Consider the following 22,602-nt stretch of genomic DNA (forward strand, 5'->3'; position numbering starts at 1 on the left):
GTATATCTTTTTTTAATTTTTATTTATTTATTTTTATTTTTTACAGAGACAGAGAGTGAGTCAGAGAGAGGGATAGACAGGGACAGACAGGAATGGAGAGAGATGAGAAGCATCAATCATCAGTTTTTCATTGCGCGTTGCAACACCTTAGTTGTTCATTGATTGCTCTCTCACATGTGCCTTGACCGCGATTGCTCTCTCACATGTGCCTTGACCGCGGGCCTTCAGTAGACCAAGTAACCCCTTGCTGGAGCCAGCGACCTTGGGTTCAAGCTGGTGGGCTTTCCCCTCAAACCAGATGAACCTGCACTCATGCTGGCGACCACAGGGTCTCGAACCCAGGTCCTCTGCATCCCAGTCCGATGCTCCATCCACTGTGCCACCACCTGATCAGGCGCAATTGAATTTTTAACAACCCTTTTTTTTATGGCATAGGTTTTAGTTAAAGAGAACAAAAAGTAATTAAGCCTTTTTCAAATATGTACTGCAAGTATGCCAACAGGTGATACCAGTCCTCTGCATATCAATCAGTCCATTCATCTGTAAAGCAAAAATATGAGCACCAGCTGATGATAGAAATTGCTTCTTGAATTACTTTCTGTGATATACAGGATCATTTAATAAAGAGATTTTTTCCTACAATAGCTCATTAAGTTTTCTCCTTGACGGAATTTATTACAAGTATAGCTGGTTCTATAAATTCTGAAATAGACTTGTATATGCATTTGTTTAGAGTAAATGCCAATATTTCTACAGCTGGGTTCTTCTCTTTGTTTCATACTGAAGATTGTTTTGCACGTGTCCTAGGAAAAAATGCAGTTGGTTTAACATGGATGCATTGTACTTTAAAAATGACCTGAAAGCTTGCGTGGATACTTTTTTTTTTTTAAATTTTAATTCTAAAATTTTCTTATTTCAGAGAGAGAAAGAAACCGATTTCTTGTTCCACTTATTTCTGCATTCATTGATTCTTATATGTGCCCTGAGTGAGATCGAACCCAAAACGTTGGCATATCGGGACAATTTCTAACCAACTGAGCTACCTAGGTGGTTACTTTTTAAATAGTTCAAGGTCATTGATTTATAATTTAGAGTAAAATCCACCTTTTAAAATTGTACAGCTCACCTGAGCAGGTGGTGGCACAGTGGATAGAACTTCAGACTAGGACACAGAGGACCCAGTTTCAAAACCTGAGGTCACCAGCTTGAGCATGATCTCACCAGTTTAAGCACAGAGTTACTGGCTTGAGTGGGATCATAGACATGGCCCCATGGTTGCTGGATTGAACCAGGGGTCACTCGCTCTGTTATAGCCCCCCAGTTAAGGCACATAAGAGAAAGCAATCAATGAACAACTAAGGTACTTTAGCGAAGAATTGATGCCTCTCATCTCTCTCTCTTCCTGTCTGTCCCTATCTGTCCTCTCTCTGTCAAAAAAAATAATAATAAAAAATAAAACTGAACAGCTCAATAAATTTTGACAAATTTACATAGTCATATATCCAACATCACAATCAAGATACACAATATTTTAGTCATTCCAAAAAGACTTGTTAGGAGGCCATTTATAACCCATGTGAGAGATGATGGTAGCCTGGACCAGTATGAGTGATAAAATTGATGAAAGAGATCAGATTCTGCATGTATTTTAAGGTAAAGTTTGCAGGGTTTGCCAGTAGGTAAAACATGGGAGCAAGAGAAAGACAAGTCAAGGATTGTTTCTCAATTCTGTGGACTGAGTGGGAAGTCTGCTGCTTTTGCTTGATTTTTGCTGAAGGTCAGAGGGTCGGAGAGGACACCACTCAGAAGTTTCATAATTGGCATTGGCAGTCACCTGAGGCCCTTTGATTCTCCTCTGTGTGGACCTTCATTCTCCTTTACACTAGACCAGCTTACATGGTGCTCACACTAATCAACAATCCCAAACTTAGCTTTAAACAATTACCATGTGTTCTTTCTTACGATTTTGTGTGTTGGTTGGCAGTTTTGCTTACCTTGCCTGGACTGGATGGAGTAGGTTGGATGGAATGGATTCAGCTGGGACAACTGGGATGGCTTGGCCTCCTTCCATGTTGTCTTTAACCCCAAGCTTCTCCATAGTTTGATGTTCTCGGGGCAGTATATCGAGAGGCTAAGACAGATATTGTAAGGGCCCTGTAGGCCTAGGCTTCAGAACTCAGTATCACTTCCTCCACATGCTGTTGGTGAAAGCAAGTTAAAAGGCTGGTCTAAACTCAAGAGTTTGGGGAAATAGAACTCAGTTATGAATGGGAGAAGCAGAAAGGTCACATTGCAAAGGGTCATGGATGCTAGAATGGGAGGAAGGTGCAGCTACTAAACAGTTTACCCCACAACCATTATGTTGACTCAGCTACTTTCTCTCCCCCTGCCACTTAAGACTAGTTGCTTCTGTTCCTGTGTGACTTTTACTTCCTGAGAGGAGACAAGGACCCCTAAGGCATAAATTGGGGGTCAGATCACCTTACAAACTGCAGAACAGTCTATGCATGGTGGACCAGTTTTCACTGGTGAGGCAATCTGGTATCCATAGTAGCCAATATGTAAAGAACTCAGACAGTGGTTGTGGCCGGGCCTCTGAAGCGTTGTACAGGCACCTTGCTTGACTGGTATAGTGCACCTGGAAAAAGTTGTGATGTGTGTAAATACCAACCTATAATTAAGTCTGCAAGAAGTATACCTCTTTTGGATATTCTATTAACTTATTTTCTGTTTTGAATCTCTGATCCATCAGGGTGAAGATTCTTAATTTTTGTCAGTTTAGGGTTTCCCCCTTCCATCCTGGGGTCCTCATTTCTGGAGGGTCTTATATAGGATCATGGTATCAGGAGGGGCTGTCTAGCCCTCTTTGTCATTGGTTTCTACAGTGTACCTGGGACTTTTGTTATCTCATTTAATCTTTACTCATTGATCCCTGTAGGTGGACATTTTGTTATAATAATGACCATGATTATGATAGTAATTATGATAGCTTTATAATAGTGTAAATAGCAATTGCTATTTATTTAGTGCCTGCTATGAGATAGGCACTGTGCTATATGTGTTAAATATAGTATTACTAAAACCAAACAGTACTGTGTACATCGTCTACAACCTGTGGTGTTTGCCCAGAGCACTATATGTGTAAAGGACCCTTGTAATTATTGATATTCAGCATCTGAACCCTGTTGGTATTTGAGGGATGCCTTGCTTCCCCCAAAAAAGTTGAAGTGAACAGACACCTGATATTCCAGCTCCTCTGCCAGCTGGGATGTAGGTCCTTGTCCTAGACTCTGCCGATCAGATGCACTCATCTGGGATTTTGAATTTGAAACTAATGACACAAAGAAACAAGGACAGTGGAGATTTCTTTCTGGTGTCAGTGGCAGCAGCACCCAGTTGGCAGGCTCAACAGTATCTGTGTTGCCAAGTGTTGGATCCTGTATTGAATACCAGGGGTGACAACAGCAAGCTGCAGTTCCTGTGTTCAGTTGCAGTGGCAGTGGCAGTGGTGCCCTAACAGACAGCTCTTTGGTTCTATATTTGGCTGAGTATTATTTGCGTAGCTTCTCTTTATTCTTCCCTGTTTTCTCAGTTAATCTGGGAGCTACCCATTAAATATTGTTTCAAGAAGTTTACTGCTGGAGAAAGTTTTACCAGGAATGCTGTAGGTAGTGGATCCTCAGGGAATGGTGGTGGTGGCAGGATCCTGGAGAGTTGAGATTTAGTTATTTGGCCTGGTTTGGGATAAAGGCAAGGAGAGGCCAGCTAACAGCGAGGAACTGGTTATCACAGCCCATGGTAAATAGTAGCAAAATAGCTAATTAAGTCATTCTATAGATCACATGTACTGAAACCAAATGCAGTCAAGCCTTTGGGCTTCCAAGTGTCACCTCCATAGGTGGTATGAAGGGCAGGCAGAACTCAAGGACTGTGGAGGTGTTGTCATGAACACCTAAAAGAAAGAACCACAAGCTAAGAGTTCTAAGTTATTAGTTTAAGTTATCAATTGAAACTTAAGGATCCTGGCTGGTTGGCTCAGTGGTAGAGAGTTGCCCAGCATGTGGATGTCCTGGGTTCGATTCCCAGTCAGGGCACATAGGAGAAGTGCCAACCCCCTCCCCCTCTTGCTTCTCTCTCTTTTCTCCTCCCCTCCTGCAGCCATGACTTGATTAGAGCGAGTTGGCCCTGGGTGCTGAGGATGGCTCCATGGCCTTTGCCTCAGGTGCTAAAAAAAATGGCTCCGGTTGCAAAGAAGCAAGGGCCCCAGATGGGCAGAGCATCGCCCCCTAGTGGACTTGCCAGGTGCGTCTCCGTCCAGGGACATGCGTGTCTGTCTCTGCCTCCCCTCCTCTCACTAAAAAAAAAGAAAGAAAAAGAAACTTAAGGGCTCTCTGTGACTATGCTATAAAAGTTAATGAGGTTTTTTCAAGACATAAGCTCTTGTAGCTGAAGAATTTGAACAGTTTTAAGTCTGGCACATTTGATCGTCAATGTTGCCAAGTTTTATTAGTTCAATCCATAGTTTGTCTATTTTCTTATGAGAAAGTTAGGATATTGATGAGGAAAGACTGGTAGTCACTATTTGGATTGAGCTATATTGGGAAATTTGGCTGACTCAGACCACCCCGATTCCCACCCTGTGGAGCTGCCTGCTCCTGGACTCTGGTTGCTGGCAAACCCTCTCTTCAGTCCTCACACTGCCGTGATTTTTGTGCCTCAATCTTTCAAAGGAAATGGGAACTCTCGTGCCCAATCCTCTCCCTTCCATGCGCCTCTTGCATTTCTTTCTCTGCAATAACATATCAGAATATTCCAAGAGATCCCAAATAACATATTGGGCCCACCCTTGGATGTTATTGAGAAGTTACCAGGCAAAGCTAGCATTTTCTACTATTGACAGGATAGGGAAAGGCGGGAAACACCCACAAGTTAATGAGCTAAAAATAAATAAAAAGGTTAAAAAGTGGAGGCTAAAGTCAAATGCAAAGAGAACCAAATGGAAACAACTACAGTATGTGTAAATATTAAAAACATAAACACAAAGATATCATAATTCAAGTTACTTCAGAACACTGCACATGGACTCTACATCTGTAACAGGATAAATTCTAAGAACAAAGACAGCTACAAAGGAATCCTCAACACTATTTCATGGGTTTATTGGTGTTAAAACTTTAATTTTTTTAAAAATAATTTTATTTTTTTAATGGGGCGACATCAATAAATCAGGATACATATATTCAAAGATAACAAGTCCAGGTTATCTTGTTCAATTATGTTGCATACCCATCACCCAAAGTCAGATTGTCCTCTGTCACCTTCTATCTAGTTTTCTTTGTGCCCCTCCCCCTCCCCCTTTCCCTCTCCCTCTCTCCCCTCCCCCCCCCATAACCACCACACTCTTATCAATGTCTCATAGTTTCACTTTTATGTCCACCTACGTATGGAATAATGCAGTTCCTGATTTTTTCTGATTTACTTATTTCACTTCATATAATGTTATCAAGATCCAACCATTTTGCTGTAAATGATCCGATGTCATCATTTCTTATGGCTGAGTAGTATTCCATAGTGTATATGTGCCACATCTTCTTTATCCAGTCATCTATTGACGGGCTTTTTGGTTGTTTCCATGTCTGGCCACTGTGAACAATGCTGCAATGAACATGGGGCTGCATGTGTCTTTACGTATCAATGTTTCTGAGTTTTGGGGGTATATACCCAAAACTTGCTGGGTCATAAGGTAGTTCTATTTTCAAAACTTTAATTTTTTTTGTGTTACTGTAGCGTAGAGCAAATGAATAAAGATATTGGTGTGAATGGGAATCTAAATTTTCACTATGGGAAAATGTAGATAAAGACATGCAACAGGGAAAGATGAGAAAGAACCCATGGAGTTGAGAATTCGTAGTATACTCGGATGATAAAAAAAAAAAAAATTCTAGCTTTGTTCACTGTAAAGGCTTACGGAACACTCAGTCTTAGTTTTTAAATACCATTCACAACTAAAAGTTTCCTTGAAGAAATGGCTGATTCCAGGTGTGTGCAGGGAAACAGAAGGTGAGCATGGAAAGAGCCAGGCAGTGGGAGTGCTCAAAGACTGATGAAGTCATGTCAAAAGGACCCAGGAATTGGACTGAAGGGGATCCATGTGAACAAATTTGAGATAATTTGAACATAAGAATAACAATAGTCATAATACATGGACAAATAAATCTGTGAGTCTATATTGATGAGGGGGAGGGGAGAGAGAGAGGGAAGGAGAAAAGAAGAGAAGCAAAAGGCATTTCTTGTTTAAAACAAAAGTGTCAGCTAGTAAGTGTAGAAGAAATAATCAAATGAAAAACCATCTTGCAACTCACGATAAATAACTGATTCAGGGAAGGATGATCAATGCATGCTAACACCACTGGGTGAAAAGTTTTGGGGGACACAGTCTCAAAATATCACTAATTACAAAACTGGAAATGTATATTTACAATGAAGAAATCTGACAGCATGTTAAATATGTGAACAAAAAATAGTAAGAAGTACAAAACACCATCTAGGTATTATTCTTGCCAGAAATGTTTAATCTGAATCTGATAATGAGGAGACAATCAGATAAAAAAAATCCTCAAATCCAGAATGTGAACATTTTATAAAAAGCTGGGCTGTACTCTTTTAAAATGTTATTGTCATGAAAAATATCAATACCACACTATACCAGCATCATAAACAACCACTACAAAAAGGTGTGAGAACTTCTAGATTAAAAGATTCTAAAGAGACTTAATACAATGTGTTTGTAATGATTGGCACTTGGATTTAGAAACAGCTATAAAAGACATTTCTGGGACATATTAGATTATATTATTAAATTGTTAATTTCCTTAGGTGGGTAATTGTGTTGTGATTTTATAGGAGAATATTCTTATTTTTAGGGGATACATGCTGAAGTACTTAGGATAAAGTGAAGTGTAAGAATGTCTGCAATTTTCCTGTTAACAGTCACTCCCTATTTGCCCAAAACATATAGATCTCTCAGCCCTGACAACTATTAATCTATTTTCCCTGTATGGATTTACCTATTGTGGACCTTTCAACTAAATGAAATCATACAGCATAGTTTTTCTGACTGCCTTTTTAAATTCAGCATACAAGTTGTATGCTTGACCAGGTGGTAGTACAGTGGGTAGAGCATCAACGTGGGACACTGAGGACTCAGGTTCTAAACCCCAAGGTCACAGGCTTGGGCAGGCACTCACCAGCTTGAGCGTAGTGTCACCAGCTTGAGTGCGTGCTCACCAGCTTGAGCGCAGGGTCATCATCAGCTTGAGTGCAGGGTTGCTGGCTTGAGCATGGGATCATAGACATGACCCCAAAGTTGCTGGCTTAAGAAAGGAGTCAGTGGCTCAGCTGGAGCCTCCCCCTGCCCCAGTCAAGGCATGTATGAGTAGCAATCAGTAAACAACTCAAGTGCTGCAACTATGAGTTGATGTTTCTCATTTCTCTTCCTTCCTGTCTGTCTTTGTCTCTCTCTCTCAAAAAAAAAAAAAAAAAAAAAAGAAAGAAAGAAATTTAGTATACAAGTTGTTGCTGTATTTCACTCCTTTTAATTGCTATATAACAGTGGTCCCCAATCTTTTTTGGGCCACGGACCGGTTTAATGTCAGAAAATATTTTCACGGACCGGTCTTTAGGGTGGGACGGATAAATGTATCACGTGACCGAGACAAGTGTTAGGAGTGAGTCTTAGATGGATGTAACAGAGGGGATCTGGTCATTTTTTTAAAAATAAGACATTGTTCAGACTTAAATATAAATAAAACAGAAATAATGTAAGTTATTTATTCTTTCTCTGTGGACTGGTACCAAATGACCTAGGGACCGGTACCGGTCCGTGGCCCAGGGGTTGGGGACCACTGCTATATAATATTCTATTGTTTGGATATGCCATATTTTGTTTACCCATTCATCAGTTGATGGACATTTGGGTTATTTCCACATTTGAACATTATGAGCAATGCTGCTATGAGCATTTGTGGACACGTTTTTGTGTAGCTATATGTTTTAATTTCTCTTAGGTATGTACCTAGAAGTAGAATTGCTTATAGGGTTACTCAGTTGGTCATATGGTTAGTCTATGTGTAACCATTTTAGAAACTGCTAAATTATTTTCCAAAGTGGCTGAGTGATTTTCCAGTCAGCAGTGCGTTAGGGCTCCAGCTTCTCTACATCCTCACCAACACTGCCTTTCTGATTACAGGCACTCTAGTGGGTATGAAGTGGCATCTCATGGTTTTGATTTGTATTTGCCTGAAGTTGAGCATCTTTTCATGTGCTTATTGACCATTTATATGTCTTCTTTTAATAACTGTGTACTCAGATCATTTGCCCATTTTAAAAATTGAATTGTCTTTTAATTATTGACTTGTAAGAGTTTTTTATATGTTCTGGATACTAGACTCTTATTACACATTAATTACATAAATTTTCTCATTCTTTGAGTTATCTTTCCCTTTCTGCATGGTGCCCTTTGATGTATAAAAAATTAATTTAAGTTTTATTTATTTTAAAAATTTTATTTATTGATTTTAGTTAGAGAGGAAGGGGGAGAGAGAGAGATAGATGGGAATACTGATCTATTCCTGTGTGTGCCCTGACTGGGGATCGAACTGGCAACTCTGCACTTCAGACTGATACTCCAACCAACAGAGCTATCTGGCCAAGGCCAAAAAAATTTATTTTAATCATGTCCAATTTACATTTCCTTTGTTGATTATATGTATTTTTGGTGTCATGCTTAAGAAATCATTGCCTAATAAAAGTCATGTCTTAAACGTGTTTTTTCTTCTGAGTTTTATATTTTTAGCTCTTACATGTAGTCTTTGACCCACTTAAAGTTTTTGTATATGGTGTGAAGTCCAGCTTGTCTTATATATATCTATTCAGTTGTTCCAGTACGATTTGTTGAAAAGACTATTCTCTCCCCAGTTAATTGTCTTGGCATCCACATCAAAAATCAACTGACTGTAAATGTGACGATTTATTTCTAGACTCTCAATTCTATTCCATGAATCTATCCTTATGCCAGTGCCACACTGTCTTGATTACTGTAGCTTTGTAATAAGTTTTGAAACTAGGAAGTGTGAGTCCTCCAACATTCTTTTACAAGATTGTCTTGGCTATTCTGGGTTCCTTACATTTCTATTTGATATTTTAAACACTTAATTTTTTTGGAGCAGTTTTAGGTTCACAGCAAAACTGAATAGAAAGTAAGAGTTCTATATATCTCCTGCTCCCACTATCAAAACTAGAGCAGTACATTTGTCACAGTCAGTGAACCTACACTGACATATATCATCTAAGGGCCATTGGGTTCACTGTTGGTGCTGTACATTCTATGGGATTGGACAAATGTATCATAACATGTACCTACCTTTATAATATTATAGAAAATAGTTTTACAAATCCTTTATGCTCTGCTGTCCCACCCATCCCTCCCCACTAACCTTGGCAAATACTTATCTTTTTACTGTATTTATTTATTTATCTATTTTGAGAGAGAGAGAGACAGACAGACAGAAAGGGAGAGAGATGAGAAACATCAACTTGTAGTTGCAGCACCTTAGTTGTTCATTGATTGTTTCCTCATATGTGCCTTGACTGGGGGGGCTTCAGCTGAGCTAGTGACCCCTTGCTCAAGCCAGCGACCTTAGGCTTCAAGCCACTGACCTTTGGGCTGAGACCATGGGGTCATGTCTATGATCTCACACTCAAGCTGGTGAACCCATGCTCAAGTCGGTAACCTTGGAGTTTTGAACCTGTGTCTTCAGAGTCCCAGGATGATGCTCTATCTACTGCACCACTGCCTGGTCAGGCTTACTGTCTCCATTTTAAAACAGAAATAATTGGGGCCCTGGCCAGTTGGCTCAGTGGATAGAATCTTGGCCTGATGTGCAGATGTCTGGGATCAATCCTGGTCAGGGCACACAAGAGAAACAACCATCTGCTTCTCTTCCTCTCCCTCTCCCTCTTCTCCTCTCACAGCCAGTGGCTTGGCTGGTTGGAGCGTCAGCCTCAGGTACTGAGGATAGCTTGGTTGATTTGAGCATTGGCCCCAGATGGGAGTTGCCATGTGGATCCTGGTCAGGGTGCATGTGGGAGTCTATCTCCTCTCCTCCCACTTTAAGAACAAAAGAAAACAAAAAAACCCCAGAAATAATTGGTAAATGATAACCACTTCCTCCCAGTTTTTGTGATGATGTATTACAATATGTGTCCCATCTCTATGCTTTCTCTTGTTTCCCCCTTACAGGATGTATTTGTCCCGCTATAAACAGCTTCGGCGTCTCCTTAAAATCGAACAGCCCAAAGGTTGTCACTAGCTATAAGATTGATAAGAATCTTACTCTTGAGAGCAACAATTTATCCTTTTTAAATTGTGTTTTTATCATATCACTTTAGATACTTTATTTGGCCACAAAGCATAGGAGCACATTAGGCTTTTGCTAGACAGCATTTTGTTATTTAATAAAACTTTTTATGGAACATATTTTTGTTATTAAAGAAAATAAATTAGATTCCATTTAATAAGTCTTTCTCTGGATTTTTGTTAATGCTGTGAATTTTAATTTTATATCTGCTATAATAAAGAATTGCTTTGATTTTCATTTCTGAAGTTTAGGAAATGCCTCATTCAATTATTTGTTTGCTATTAAATACTGTTAGGCAGAAGACGAATGAATTCTCTTCCTGTTGGAAATAATCAAGCAAGTTCCACATGCAATACAGTCGACCATTGAACAATGGGGAGATAGGGCGAGGGTGGAAGTGTTAGGAGGTTCCCTGTAGTCAACGATCTGTGTATAATTTTTGACTCCCCTAAACTTAATTACTAATAGCTTACTGTTGACTGGAAGCTTTACCAATAACGTATACAATCATTTAACATATATTTTGTATATTATATGTATTATATACTGTATTTTTACAATGAAATAAGCTAGAGAAAAATATTAAGAAAATCATAAGAAAAATACTTTTACAGTGTTTATTAAAAAAATCTGCATATTATAAGCAGAATTGCACAGTTCAAACTCATGTTCAAGTGTCAACTGTATATGTTTTGTAATTTGTATTACCACCGAATGTGTCTACAGGTGAATTTAGGAAAAGAAGATTGATATCAGTGTATGCTCATGTTTGCTTAATGGAGATTGAATCCTACTAAAGATCAAGACATTGTGTGTCTTCATGATTCAGTTATTTGCTGTGATAAGGATTGTACAATAGCTTTTGTTATTTACTCTTTTGAAATCCTAGTGAATAGCATTTCTCTTGGGAATACTTGAATTACCTTGTATTGAAGTCTCCAAGAAGACCCCTAATAAATAGCATCTCTCTTCTTTGCCTGAGTTTTGGACAAATTGAGAAAATAAAACAGAGTAAATACAGAGGTCAATATTTTGATTTGTCTTTAAAATTGGTAGAGGAGTTTGTAGAATGTGGCCCCAGGTCTGTAGCTATATGTTCTGGCTAATAAGCAAGCTAGAATGAATGATATTTAACTGAGAAGGGGTTAAGAAATGGTCTGCAGGGACAATGAATTGATGCTTCTCTCTCTCTGTTTCTCTTCCTCCCTCTCTTTCTAAATAAAAAAATAAATTAATTAATTAAAAAAAAAGTGTAAGGTGTTCTCCAGCCCTCAGAGGCACAAGTTAGAAAAGAGATATCTCCACCTCAAGAGCAAAAGAGGGGAAGCCAGATCCCCACCCCGCTTCAATGATCAGGAGATGGGGAGTGGGTGACTGTAGGGAGAGAATTCCAATCATGAGAAAACCCACAGTCAAGAAAATCCACATTCACTTACCACTCACCTCTCAAAGCAACCCTACAGGTCAGATCTTTTCTTTCTACCTCTGTATTAGTCATAGTTCTCAAGCGAAACAAAGCCAATAGAAAACAGTATAGACAGATAGATATAGATACAGAATAGGGATTGACTCACCATGGTATGGATACCGGGAAGTCCCATGATCTGCCATCTGTAAGCTAGAGAGCCAGAAAGCTGGTGTATAACTCAGTCTGAGTTGTGAAGGCCTGAGAACCAGGGCACAGGTGAGGGTCCTAGTTTGAAGGCTGGAGAACCAGGAGCTCTGATGTTTGATATTCAAAGAAAGGCAAGAGAAGGTGAACATCCCAGCTCTGGAAGAGAGAGAAATGTCCCTTCTTCCACCTTTTTATTCTATTCAGGCCTTCAAAACAGACTGGGTGATACCCGTCCATGTCCATGAGGGTAGACCCTCTTTTCTCAGTCTACTAATTCAATGTTCATCTCTTCCAACAACAGCCTCACGTGTGCACCCAGAAGTATGTTTTACCAGCTGTCTGGGCCTCCCTTAGCTCAGCCAAGTTGACACACACATTAACTATCCTTTAGAGGGAAACAGCCTAGCAGTACACTCTTAGAAACTGAAGTTTTTAAGTTACTGCTCCTGGTCAGTTAGTCCCCACTTATTTGTGTCATCCTCTCACAAGCACAGGTTTAGAGATCATCTAATTTTAATCCTGAGGACACCTGGGCCACAGGCTGCTGGCAAAGGCTGAGCAACCTGCTGGGGGCTGTTAGTGGGGAGCCCTTGTTTGTAGCATTTGCTGAATTTCGTGGTATAAATACTGCCACCAGGGCTGATGTCGGACTGCCAGTGAATGTATTGATAGATGTTTGAGAGGCGGTGTGCAGCACACAATATACAGTGTTTCCACTGTACAAGTGCTTCTGAATACAGATAATTTTAAACTGTAGTAAAATAATTAGGAAGGGATAACTTTTGAGTATTGTTTTAAAAAAGTAAAAAAATTTATAAATTCACAAGAAGTTGCAAAATAACACAGGGAGGTTCTGCGTACCCTTCACCCAGTGAAGGTAATATCTTACATAATTATTATATATTGTCAAAGCTAGGAAATTGAGACTGTATTTGCCTTTGATTTTAAAAAACATATATATATATATATTACTTCTAGTTGTGATTAAGTACACATGGCATACAATTTATCATTTTCATTGTTTTTAAGTGGTTACAGTTTAGTATTGTTAGACATCTTCACACTGTTGTGTCACCAAAGCCCAGAATTTTTTCCTTGCAAAGCTAAAACTATCTCAGCATACATTCTGAGTTTATGATGCTCACTCCCATAAAAAATTTAAAAGCCTGACCAGGTGATTGCGCAGTGGATAGAGCGTCAGACTGGGATGCAGAGGACCCAGGTTCGAGACCCTGAGGTCGCCAGCATGAGCAAAGGCTCATCTGGTTTCACCAAAAAGCTCACCACCTTGGACCCAAGGTTGCTGGCTCCAGCAAGGGGTTACTCGGTTTGCTGAAGGCCCGCGGTCAAGGCACATATGAGAAAGCAATCAATGAACAACTAAGGTGTCGCAATGAAAAACTGATAATTGATGCTTCTCATCTCTCTCCATTCCTGTCTGTCTGTCCCTATCTATCCCTCTCTCTGATTCTCTCTGTCTCTGTAAAAAAAATAAAAAATTTTAAAAAAATTTAAAAGACGGAGACATGACTATGATGCTGTTAGCATCATACTTACCCACTAGGTGGGAGAAATATTTATATATAGTTCAGTTGTGTGGTGGAAGAACCCATAGTAACGCGGTCTATGAGTGAGGGAGCTGGGGTCCGCCAGGACACTTACCTACCTCATTTTGAATTGTTAAAAGCTCAAATGTTCCATTTGCTTTGTTTGGTGACTTTTTGGCCCTGATCATAGCTCTTAAATCAAAGTCAGAGTCTTCAAAGCACTAGATGATATTGCTTTGAAGAAGAGGAAAGCCATCATGATGGATGTCACAGAGCTACTGGGATCACATGGAGAGGAGTTGTCTGCTGAGGACCTCATTCAGCAGGAGAAGCTACTGATTGAAGAGGAAGAGACAGAAACCCCAGAACCCAAGGGATTTACTACCTGTAAGGCTGGTGGCCATGGCCATGCAGGTTCACACTGGATTCGGGCAGACGGTAAGGGAACTGTGGAGCCTGATGATGGTGGGCCATTCCATTTATTAGAGTCTTGTAACAGTGAATGAACAACCAGGCAGGGAAAACTTCTCACTCTCTCAGGATTCACAAGCAGAACAAGCTGGGGCAGCGGGGGGAAACCCCTTCTCTGGCAAACAGTAGCAAAAAATGGCTCCTCCCAATGGCAGCAGGGAATCTGCAATATATATACAATCTGCGGCCCTGGGGGCAAGCACCTGAAGCCTTACATAAACTATACATATGAGGTGCTGCCCTGTGCTCATGCACCAATCAGGTAAAGTGCAAACTAGTAAGTCTAAAACACCTGTTTTCCCAACACTACCAAAGGTTTGGCAAAAGATTTTTTTATGGTAGAGGATGGGTGGGCAAAATTTTAGGCTGAGGACCCCAGTGATGACAGACAGATTCAGTAAGGTCTATTATCCGGCCCCCCGCCGCACTTCTGGAAGGGGCATCTCTTTCATTGGTGGTCAGTGAGAGGAGCACTGTATGCGGCGGCCCTCCAATGGTCTGAGGGACAGTGAACTGGCTCACTGTAAAAAGTTTGGGGACCCCTGGCACAGAGCTGTTATGGATGCCCTGCAATGCTATAGGCAGGTTTTGGAAGAGAAGTTATCAACCTTCCAGACTAGCCTGCAGCAATTCTTTAAGAAGGTAGAGAGGCCTGCAATAGATCCTGTACCCTCTACATCAGCTGCTTCTCATGATGAAACACCTGTAGTACAGGTAGAATCATCTCCAGCGTCTCCTGCATGTTCCTTAGGCAATCCTGATTCACCTGACCCCATATCTCCAACACCTTCTGCAGGTTTTCCTGTCTCCCCTGCTTCCTTCTCCCAATAGGCCACTCTCCCACCTTGCAATGCCCCTTCCAGTATGCAAGCCAACCACAGGAATAAAGGTAAGGATTTTTTTTACATTCATTTTTTGTTATTTTTTCTGTTACTACAGTACACTGTACAGTACAGTATATTTATGTCCTTTTCCTTTTTCTGTGGCTTAGTTGTGTTTTTATGTTCTAGATTATGCTGTGTTAGGATAGGTAAGTGACTTACGCTAGGGTCTGTTTCAACTTACACCAAATTTGGGTTACGTCACTGTTGTAGGAATGGAACTGTGTCATAACCCGAGGACCCCTGTGTACCTATGGAACCACTCCCTATTACTCCTACCACCAACCCATGGCAACATCGTTCTACTTTTAGTGTCTATGAGTTTAACTAGGTACCTCAAGTAAGTGAAATCATATTGTATTTGTCCTTTTGTGTCTGACATTTCTTTTTAAAAAAATTTTTCAAAAAAGGTTTTATTTATTCACTTTAGAGGAGAGAGAGAGAGAAAGAGAGAGAGAGAGAGAGAGAGAGAGAGAGAGAGAGAGAGAAGTGGGGGCAGGGGAGCAGGAAGTATAAACTCCCATATGTGCCTTGATCAGGCAAGCCCAGGGTTTCAAACCAGCCACCTCAGCATTCCAGGTCAACGCTTTATCCACTGCACCACCACCAGTCAGGATGACTTATTTCACTTAGCATAATTTCCTCAAGGTTTATTCATGTTGTAGCATGTGTCAAAATTCCCTTACTTTTTTTTTTTTTTTGTATTTTTCTGAAGTTGGAAACGGGGAGGCAGTCAGACAGACTCCCGCATGCACCCGACCGGGATCCACCCGGCATGCCCACCAGGGGGCGAAGCTCTGCCCATCTGGGGCGCTGCTCTGTTGCAATCAGAGCCTTTCTAGTGCCTGAGGCAGAGGCCACAGAGCCATCCTCAGCGCCCAGGCCAACTTTGATCCAATGGAGCATTGGCTGTGGGAGGGGAAGAGAGAGACAGAGAGGAAGGAGAGGGGGAGGGGTGGAGAAGCGGATGGGCACTTCTCCTGTGTGCCCTGGCTGGGAATTGAGCCCAGGACTCCTGCACGCCAGGCTGATGCTCTACCACTGAGCCAACTGGCCAGGGAAAAATTCCCTTACTTTTAAAGGCTGAATAATATTCCCTTGTGTGTACATACCACATTTTGTTCATCATACGTCTGTTGATGGACACTTGGGTTGCTTCAACCTTTTGGCTGTTGTGAATAATACTGCTATAAATATGAGTGTTGACTTATTAATTGTTAATTTTCTATAATTTTTCATAATAGCTATATTTAAAACTGGCTGACAAGATTCCTGAAAATGTAATAATTGGTTACTATGACAGCTCTAGCACACCAGTGGATGTGAGTCACTTCAGGCATGGCAGGGGACATTATTTGTCCAAAGACAGAGGCAGGAGAAGCAAAACTGGAATTCTAATATTTCCCCTTTGTTTTGTCCTCTCCTGCTGTACTGCTTCCTTTCCAGCCAAAGCCACCATACCTGACACGCACCAGTTCAAGCAATTTTTCATCAAGGATCTCCGAGTTTTCTTTCTCTACCTGCTCGGGCTCAGTCTTGGAGAAGGAGCCAGAACTCCTGATAGTCCAGCATCTCATCCTGCTGTGTATCTTTGCTTTTTGTTGTGATGTTTTCTGTAGTGAGGTGCAAAACAGAATGCCTGTCCCCTCTTACAGGAGTATGATTTGCCAATGCTGTGCCCCATGCTTACTCCAGCCCTAATCTTGGAAGCAGGGGTGTGTCTGTGCCTTCAGAACACATCTTTCTTGTTATCTCAGAGGCCTTTCCGGGGATTGGCTGCCTTCCCACTGTCTAGTCATCTTCCCTTTCTACGCTTTGCCAGACTGCAGGTAGGGGTCATCCCTGGAGGCCTTGCAGTGCTTCAGTTCCCAGAATGCCTAAACAGGTCAGAGACTGTCCGCTTCCATTGGGAATTTGGAGCATGGCCCTCCCTTAGAAACGAAGAGTGATGCTACTCAGATATCGCAAAGAAGGCCTTATTTTAATCATGGTTGGTAGTGGAGTGTTAATTTTTCAGAGGTGTATTTTTTTTTCCAAGAGCAGAATACAATAGAAGTTCTAGTCAGCAAGTTACATAGTACAATTATACTTTTGGTGAGTACTATTTTGAAATGTTAGTCATGCATTTTGGGGACTCATTAAATTTCACTTAGGCAACACATTTAAAAATTCACAAATATAATAAGGAGTTGTTAATCTCTACTTTTCTGCAGGAAGAAGCTGAGAAATGTAGCATCTTCTGAGGTATAAGTGAGAGACTAACTAGGGGGGAAACCCTCAGGAAGGCAGGAGGGCAGGACCAGCCCATATCCCTGAGGCTCACTGGAGGTCACACACCTAGCCAGCTGGCCATGTTCATGGTCTCTCTCCTTTTCTTAGGGTATATGTAGCAGTCTGGGGACAAGAGAATGTCACTGTCCCCCTATGTATTGCTTGCTCTGCCTTAGTAGCTTTGCCAGTCATTTTAGTAGTAACACTGCCACGTGTGTGTGCTCCTGTGCTTCTCCCACTGGTTACAGAAAGCACACCACCCTGTGATATCTGACCACTTAACAAATACATTTATCTTGAGATTCCTACCACTTAGTCTTCCGATGTGTTACTTTTCCTTAGGGAATAGACATGGCTTCCTGTTCAATAAGCATGGACCAGCTCTTGGGCAGGAAGTTGTATATTCTAGAATATTAGGCAGGCATATTAGAAAAAACTTCAGAGATGAATTTTGGCAAGAAGGAAAGTGGTTTTTTGTTTGTTTGTTTGCTTTTGATTCTCCCTTGCATTGTTTGCAAGGGAGCCTAGCTTTCAGAAGTACTGACTCACTAAATTGAGAGAACAAACTACTGGTAGCTCACTATATGGCAATCAGCAATCCTAATTCAATTTCATTTTGGTCAGTTTTGATTTTAAAAAGTGCTCCTGTTTTGATAAAGAGACCCAGGATGCTCCTGTTATTCAATGCTTATCTTAGAATGCAAGACTTTTAGGAATCTTAGTCTTTTCTCAGACTAAGAGAAAGAATCCCTCCATGGTCACACTTGGTCAGGCTCATTGGGACGCTCTTCTCAACTCGGTACTGACTTTAGCACGAATCCCGCTAAGTCTGGGTTTAGCCAGAGTCTCTCTCCATCTGTTTCTATTCACCCTGAATATTTGGGCACATTCTCCTCATTCTCTACCATCCCCTAGGTGAAGTCTGATCATTCTGCCCTGCCTTCAGTAAGAACCCTGAAGGGTCCCTGTATTCAGAATCCCCTCTTAACCCTGATGTTGGCTGGTCTGATGGTAGTGGGTTATCAGAACTTATTAACTTAGTGTCATTAACCCTGATATTTTCTCTTGAAGTAATTTTCTAATCACCAACACCTCCCAAAATATCCCCACCATCACGGCTATAAATTCTCACTTTTCCTTGTTGTATTATTCATAGTTGAGCCCAATCTCTCTCCCTGACTACAAAAACTCACTTGCAAATACTATTTCCCATTGTGTGTGTGGCATTTTCACTCTAATACTGCATTTGGTCAATATTTTAATAATCTGGGGGTGGGGAGCAGAGAAGGGTATAGGGGCAATAAATGGTGATGGATGAAGACTTGACTTGGGGAGGTGAACACACAATACAGTGTACACAGATGTGTTGTAGAATTGGGCACCTGAAACCTGTATAATTATGTTAACCAGTGTCACCCCAATAAATTCAATAAAAATATAAAGAGGTAATCTGAGGAAAAAGATTACTGTGCATCTGATAGGCAGAAGATTATCTTACTGGCTGATCTGTACTGTATTTTCTCCATGTTGAACATATTTCTATATACTATTAGCTATTATTGGTGCTTCTTTTTTTTCTTGTGTACATATGAAAAGAGAGAGAGAGAGAATGGGGGGACAGAGAGGAAGGGAGGGAGATGAGAACCATCAATTCTTCATTGTAGCACTTTATTTACTCATTGATTGCTTTCTCATATGTTCCTTGATGGGGGTGAGGGCTCCAGCTGAGCCAGTGATCCCTTGCTCAAGCCAGTGACCTAGGCTCAAGCTAGCACCTTGGGCTCAAGCCAGGAACCATGGGGCCATGTCTATAGTCTCATGCTCAAGCCGGTGACCTTGGGGTTTCAAACCTAGATCCTTAGCATCCAAGGCTAATGCTCTATACCAGTGGTCCCCAACCTTTTTTGGGCCACGAACCGGTTTAATGTCAGAAAATATTTTCATGGACTGGCCTTTAGGGTGGGACGGATAAATATATCACGTGACTGAGACAAGCGTTAAGAGTGAGTCTTAGACGAATGTAACAGAGGGAATCTGGTCATTAAAAAAAATAAAACATCATTCAAACTTAAATATAAATAAAATGGAAATAATGTAAGTTATTTATTCTTTCTCTGTGGACCTGTACCAAATGGCCCACAGACCGGTACCAGTCCACAGCCCGGGGGTTGGGGACCACTGCTCTATACACTGTGCCACCACCTGGTCAGGCTATTATTGGTGCTTCTAATGTATGTTGTCTGATTCTGTGTTTTGCCAAGCTTTGTTTGTATGCTTTTTTAGTTAAAAAAAATTTAGCTAACAAACATTTGCATAAAATATTCTGTTTTGGCTTCCCTTCTGGCTGATATACCTTCGTAATGACCTGGAAGACGAGATTTGAATTTTTCAGACTTTAAGAGGATTTCCCTAGAATGTAGCACTGCAGGGAGAGCTGCCCCCCAACCTAGCTCCAGGTCCATAGGCCACCATCTTCTTTCCTTTTTCTCCCTGGGGCAGTGCATGGGGTGCCCATACTCTGGCTCTCACAACCACACTCCTCCATCTCCCCGCGAAGAACACTGACATCTCCAGTCCTGGTGACTCAGGGAGCCCAAGTACCAGTAGAAAGAAGCAGACTCTGGGTGGGCATGCCCCTGTGCCCTGTGGCCACCTTGCTCCATGCCCCATGCAGAGGGATGAGCCACATGAAGGGTCAAAGCCAGCACAGGGGCCCATCTTGCAGGGAGTCTAATGATTAACAACCTTGTAACAAAAATTGCTCTCTTAAAATTTTTAAAAATGCCATTAGTATTAACTTTAAAATGGAAAAACCTATCACAATTTCCATACAATTAACTTGTAAATACACCTTGTAATTCACTTATTAGTTTGAAGCCCTGTGCTGTCAAGCCAAGGTTAATCTGATCCTTGTTCTTGCATTTGTTAGTTCTTGGTTATGGCTGTGAACTGTCCCATGAGCAGAGTCAGTCTGAAGTTGGAAATTTAAATTTTGAAAGCATAAAATGTCTTAATTTTGAGGAGTTTGCTGGGGAAATCAAGCTAAACATAGAATGCAGCTTTCAAATACAATTCACTACAAGACTGAAGGCCACAAATCTTATGGTCACTGTTAGCCCAAAAGCAACCCAAAGCAAAACCAAACCAAAGCAACAGAACAAGAACAAAAACTGAGGAGGGAGCAAGCCTTCCTCCTGCTTTGCGAGGGGAGAAACCAGAAGAATACAAGGGAAAGGATCCAGCAGGGATAACTGAGTCAGCCAGTGATAAATTAACTACAATCCATAGTTCTCTAAATGGTTGCTTAGAGCCGCTTGCAGCACAAAGCAAGAAAAGCAGGTTCTGTATGTAGCTATGACCAGTGATCCCGAAACCCCTTCCCCCTTGCTGACCCCACCGAAACTCCCCTGCCTCTCTCCTTGAGTCCTGGGAAACCTTAAACAAAGAAACCACATGCCCATTGCTTAGATTCTGTATAACCTGTAAGAAAATCTAATTTGGGGAGCTTGTGCTTTGGTGCTACTAACCCCACCTGCTCTGCTGGCTACTAATAAATGTCCCTTCCTTCATTAGTTAAGTTGTCTGAGCATCTCCTCCCTTTAGGGTCATTTTCCTGCAACAAAACAAACAAAAACCAGGCAGAAAGTGGATAAACAGCTTGGCAAGACCAATCTATATTAGCCGTGTGGGAAGTCTCATATGGAGGTATAGATTTTAAAGTTTATTTTTATTAATTTTTAGAGAGAAGAAAGGAGAGGCTGAGAGAGAGACAGGAACACCTGTTCCTGTATGTACCCTGGCTAGAGATCAAACCAGCAACCTCTGCACTTCAGAACAATGCTCTAATCAACCAAGTTATCTGGCTAGGGCAGAGGTGTAGATTTTAGGACCAGGATTTAATTGAGTAGATCAGATTAATGGGGTAAAATTGGGGGGAAAGTTCAAGTTCATTTTGGGCTTTCCTTCAAAAGGGACTTAATGTTAATAAATAAGTTACCTTAAATCAAGCCTGCTTAATATACAATGCAATAAATAATTATGCATTATTATTTTTGTAATTTAGTCAGCATCCTTTTATTTCAATGTTAATATTAGAGAAGAAAATGTTATTGTCAGATGTTTTCATACTTTCTGCTTATTCAGTTTTGATAAACATTTCTTAAGATTACTCTGGTAAAGGATTTTTCTTTAGGGTGTAAATCAACATCTTTTTATAAGGAAAATATATGCTGTCTTGGGAGCTAGGATGCCTGGACATGGATTGTGATTCTTACTTGAGGGTTGGTCTGGGTCTTTCCTTCTCACGTCAAGGTCTTCAAGGTGTCTTATGTGCTGTGAGGTTTCCTGTCTCCCTTGGAGCACTCTGTAAGGAGCAACAGAAAATGCTTATGTAAAACCACTTTGAAAAGCATAATGAGCTACTATTTTTCTCATGGCTTTGTTGGGAAGATTAAATGAATTAATATTTATTTGCCTGGTGCATGACATACAATAATTGTTCAATTAATGTTAATTATTATTGTTATCCTTGCTTTTTCTATTTAAACCCACACTATGTTTTCTACATCAGTCAACAACATTACACCTTGGAAAATTAGAAGATATGTATGTAGGAACATTAAGTTCAACTATACAAGTGGATGAGTTAAAAACCATTTGATATTTGCAAATCACTTGCCCTCTAAGTCATTTTTAGCTTATCCTTTTGCAACTAGTAACATTATACTCAGAATATATAAATATTTAATATGGATTTCCTATTAAAAGAAAAGCCTCTGTTTTTATCTGTGCTTCACCTTTTTCTGTGAGTGAAGGCATCTGAGTCAGCAGATTGTAGGTTCTGGGCATGACTTTCCCCTGCACTTCTCAGTGTGTCCACAGCAGGGCAGAGCAGCACTGTGGAATGAACACCAGGCAGGGCAAACTGCTGTCACCTTACAGGATTCTGCAGTCTAATATAAAACCCCTGTGGAAGCTTTGTTTGAAGTTGTGCTTATGAAATTTACATGTCATTCCTGAGGAACTTTCATGCCCTCTGAGCCTTGTGTGTGTGTGTGTGTGTGTGTATGTGTGTATGTTCAATATAATCCAAAGGGCAACAACATAATGTTTATTCCAGGGGTCCCCAAACTATTGCCCGTGGGCCATATGCAGCCCCCTGAGGCTATTTATCCGGCCCCACCACACTTCCAGAAAGGGCACCTCTTTCATTGGTGGTGGCCAGTGAGAGGAGCACATTGACCATCTCATTAGCCAAAAGCAGGCCCATAGTTCCCATTGAAATACTGGTCAGTTTGTTGATTTAAATTTACTTGTTCTTTATTTTAAATATTGTATTTGTTCCCATTTTGCTTTTTTACTTTAAAATAAGATATGTGGACTGCGCATAGGGATTTGTT

Source organism: Saccopteryx bilineata, chromosome 4, assembly GCF_036850765.1.
Source record: "Saccopteryx bilineata isolate mSacBil1 chromosome 4, mSacBil1_pri_phased_curated, whole genome shotgun sequence".
Lineage (NCBI taxonomy): Eukaryota > Metazoa > Chordata > Mammalia > Chiroptera > Emballonuridae > Saccopteryx > Saccopteryx bilineata.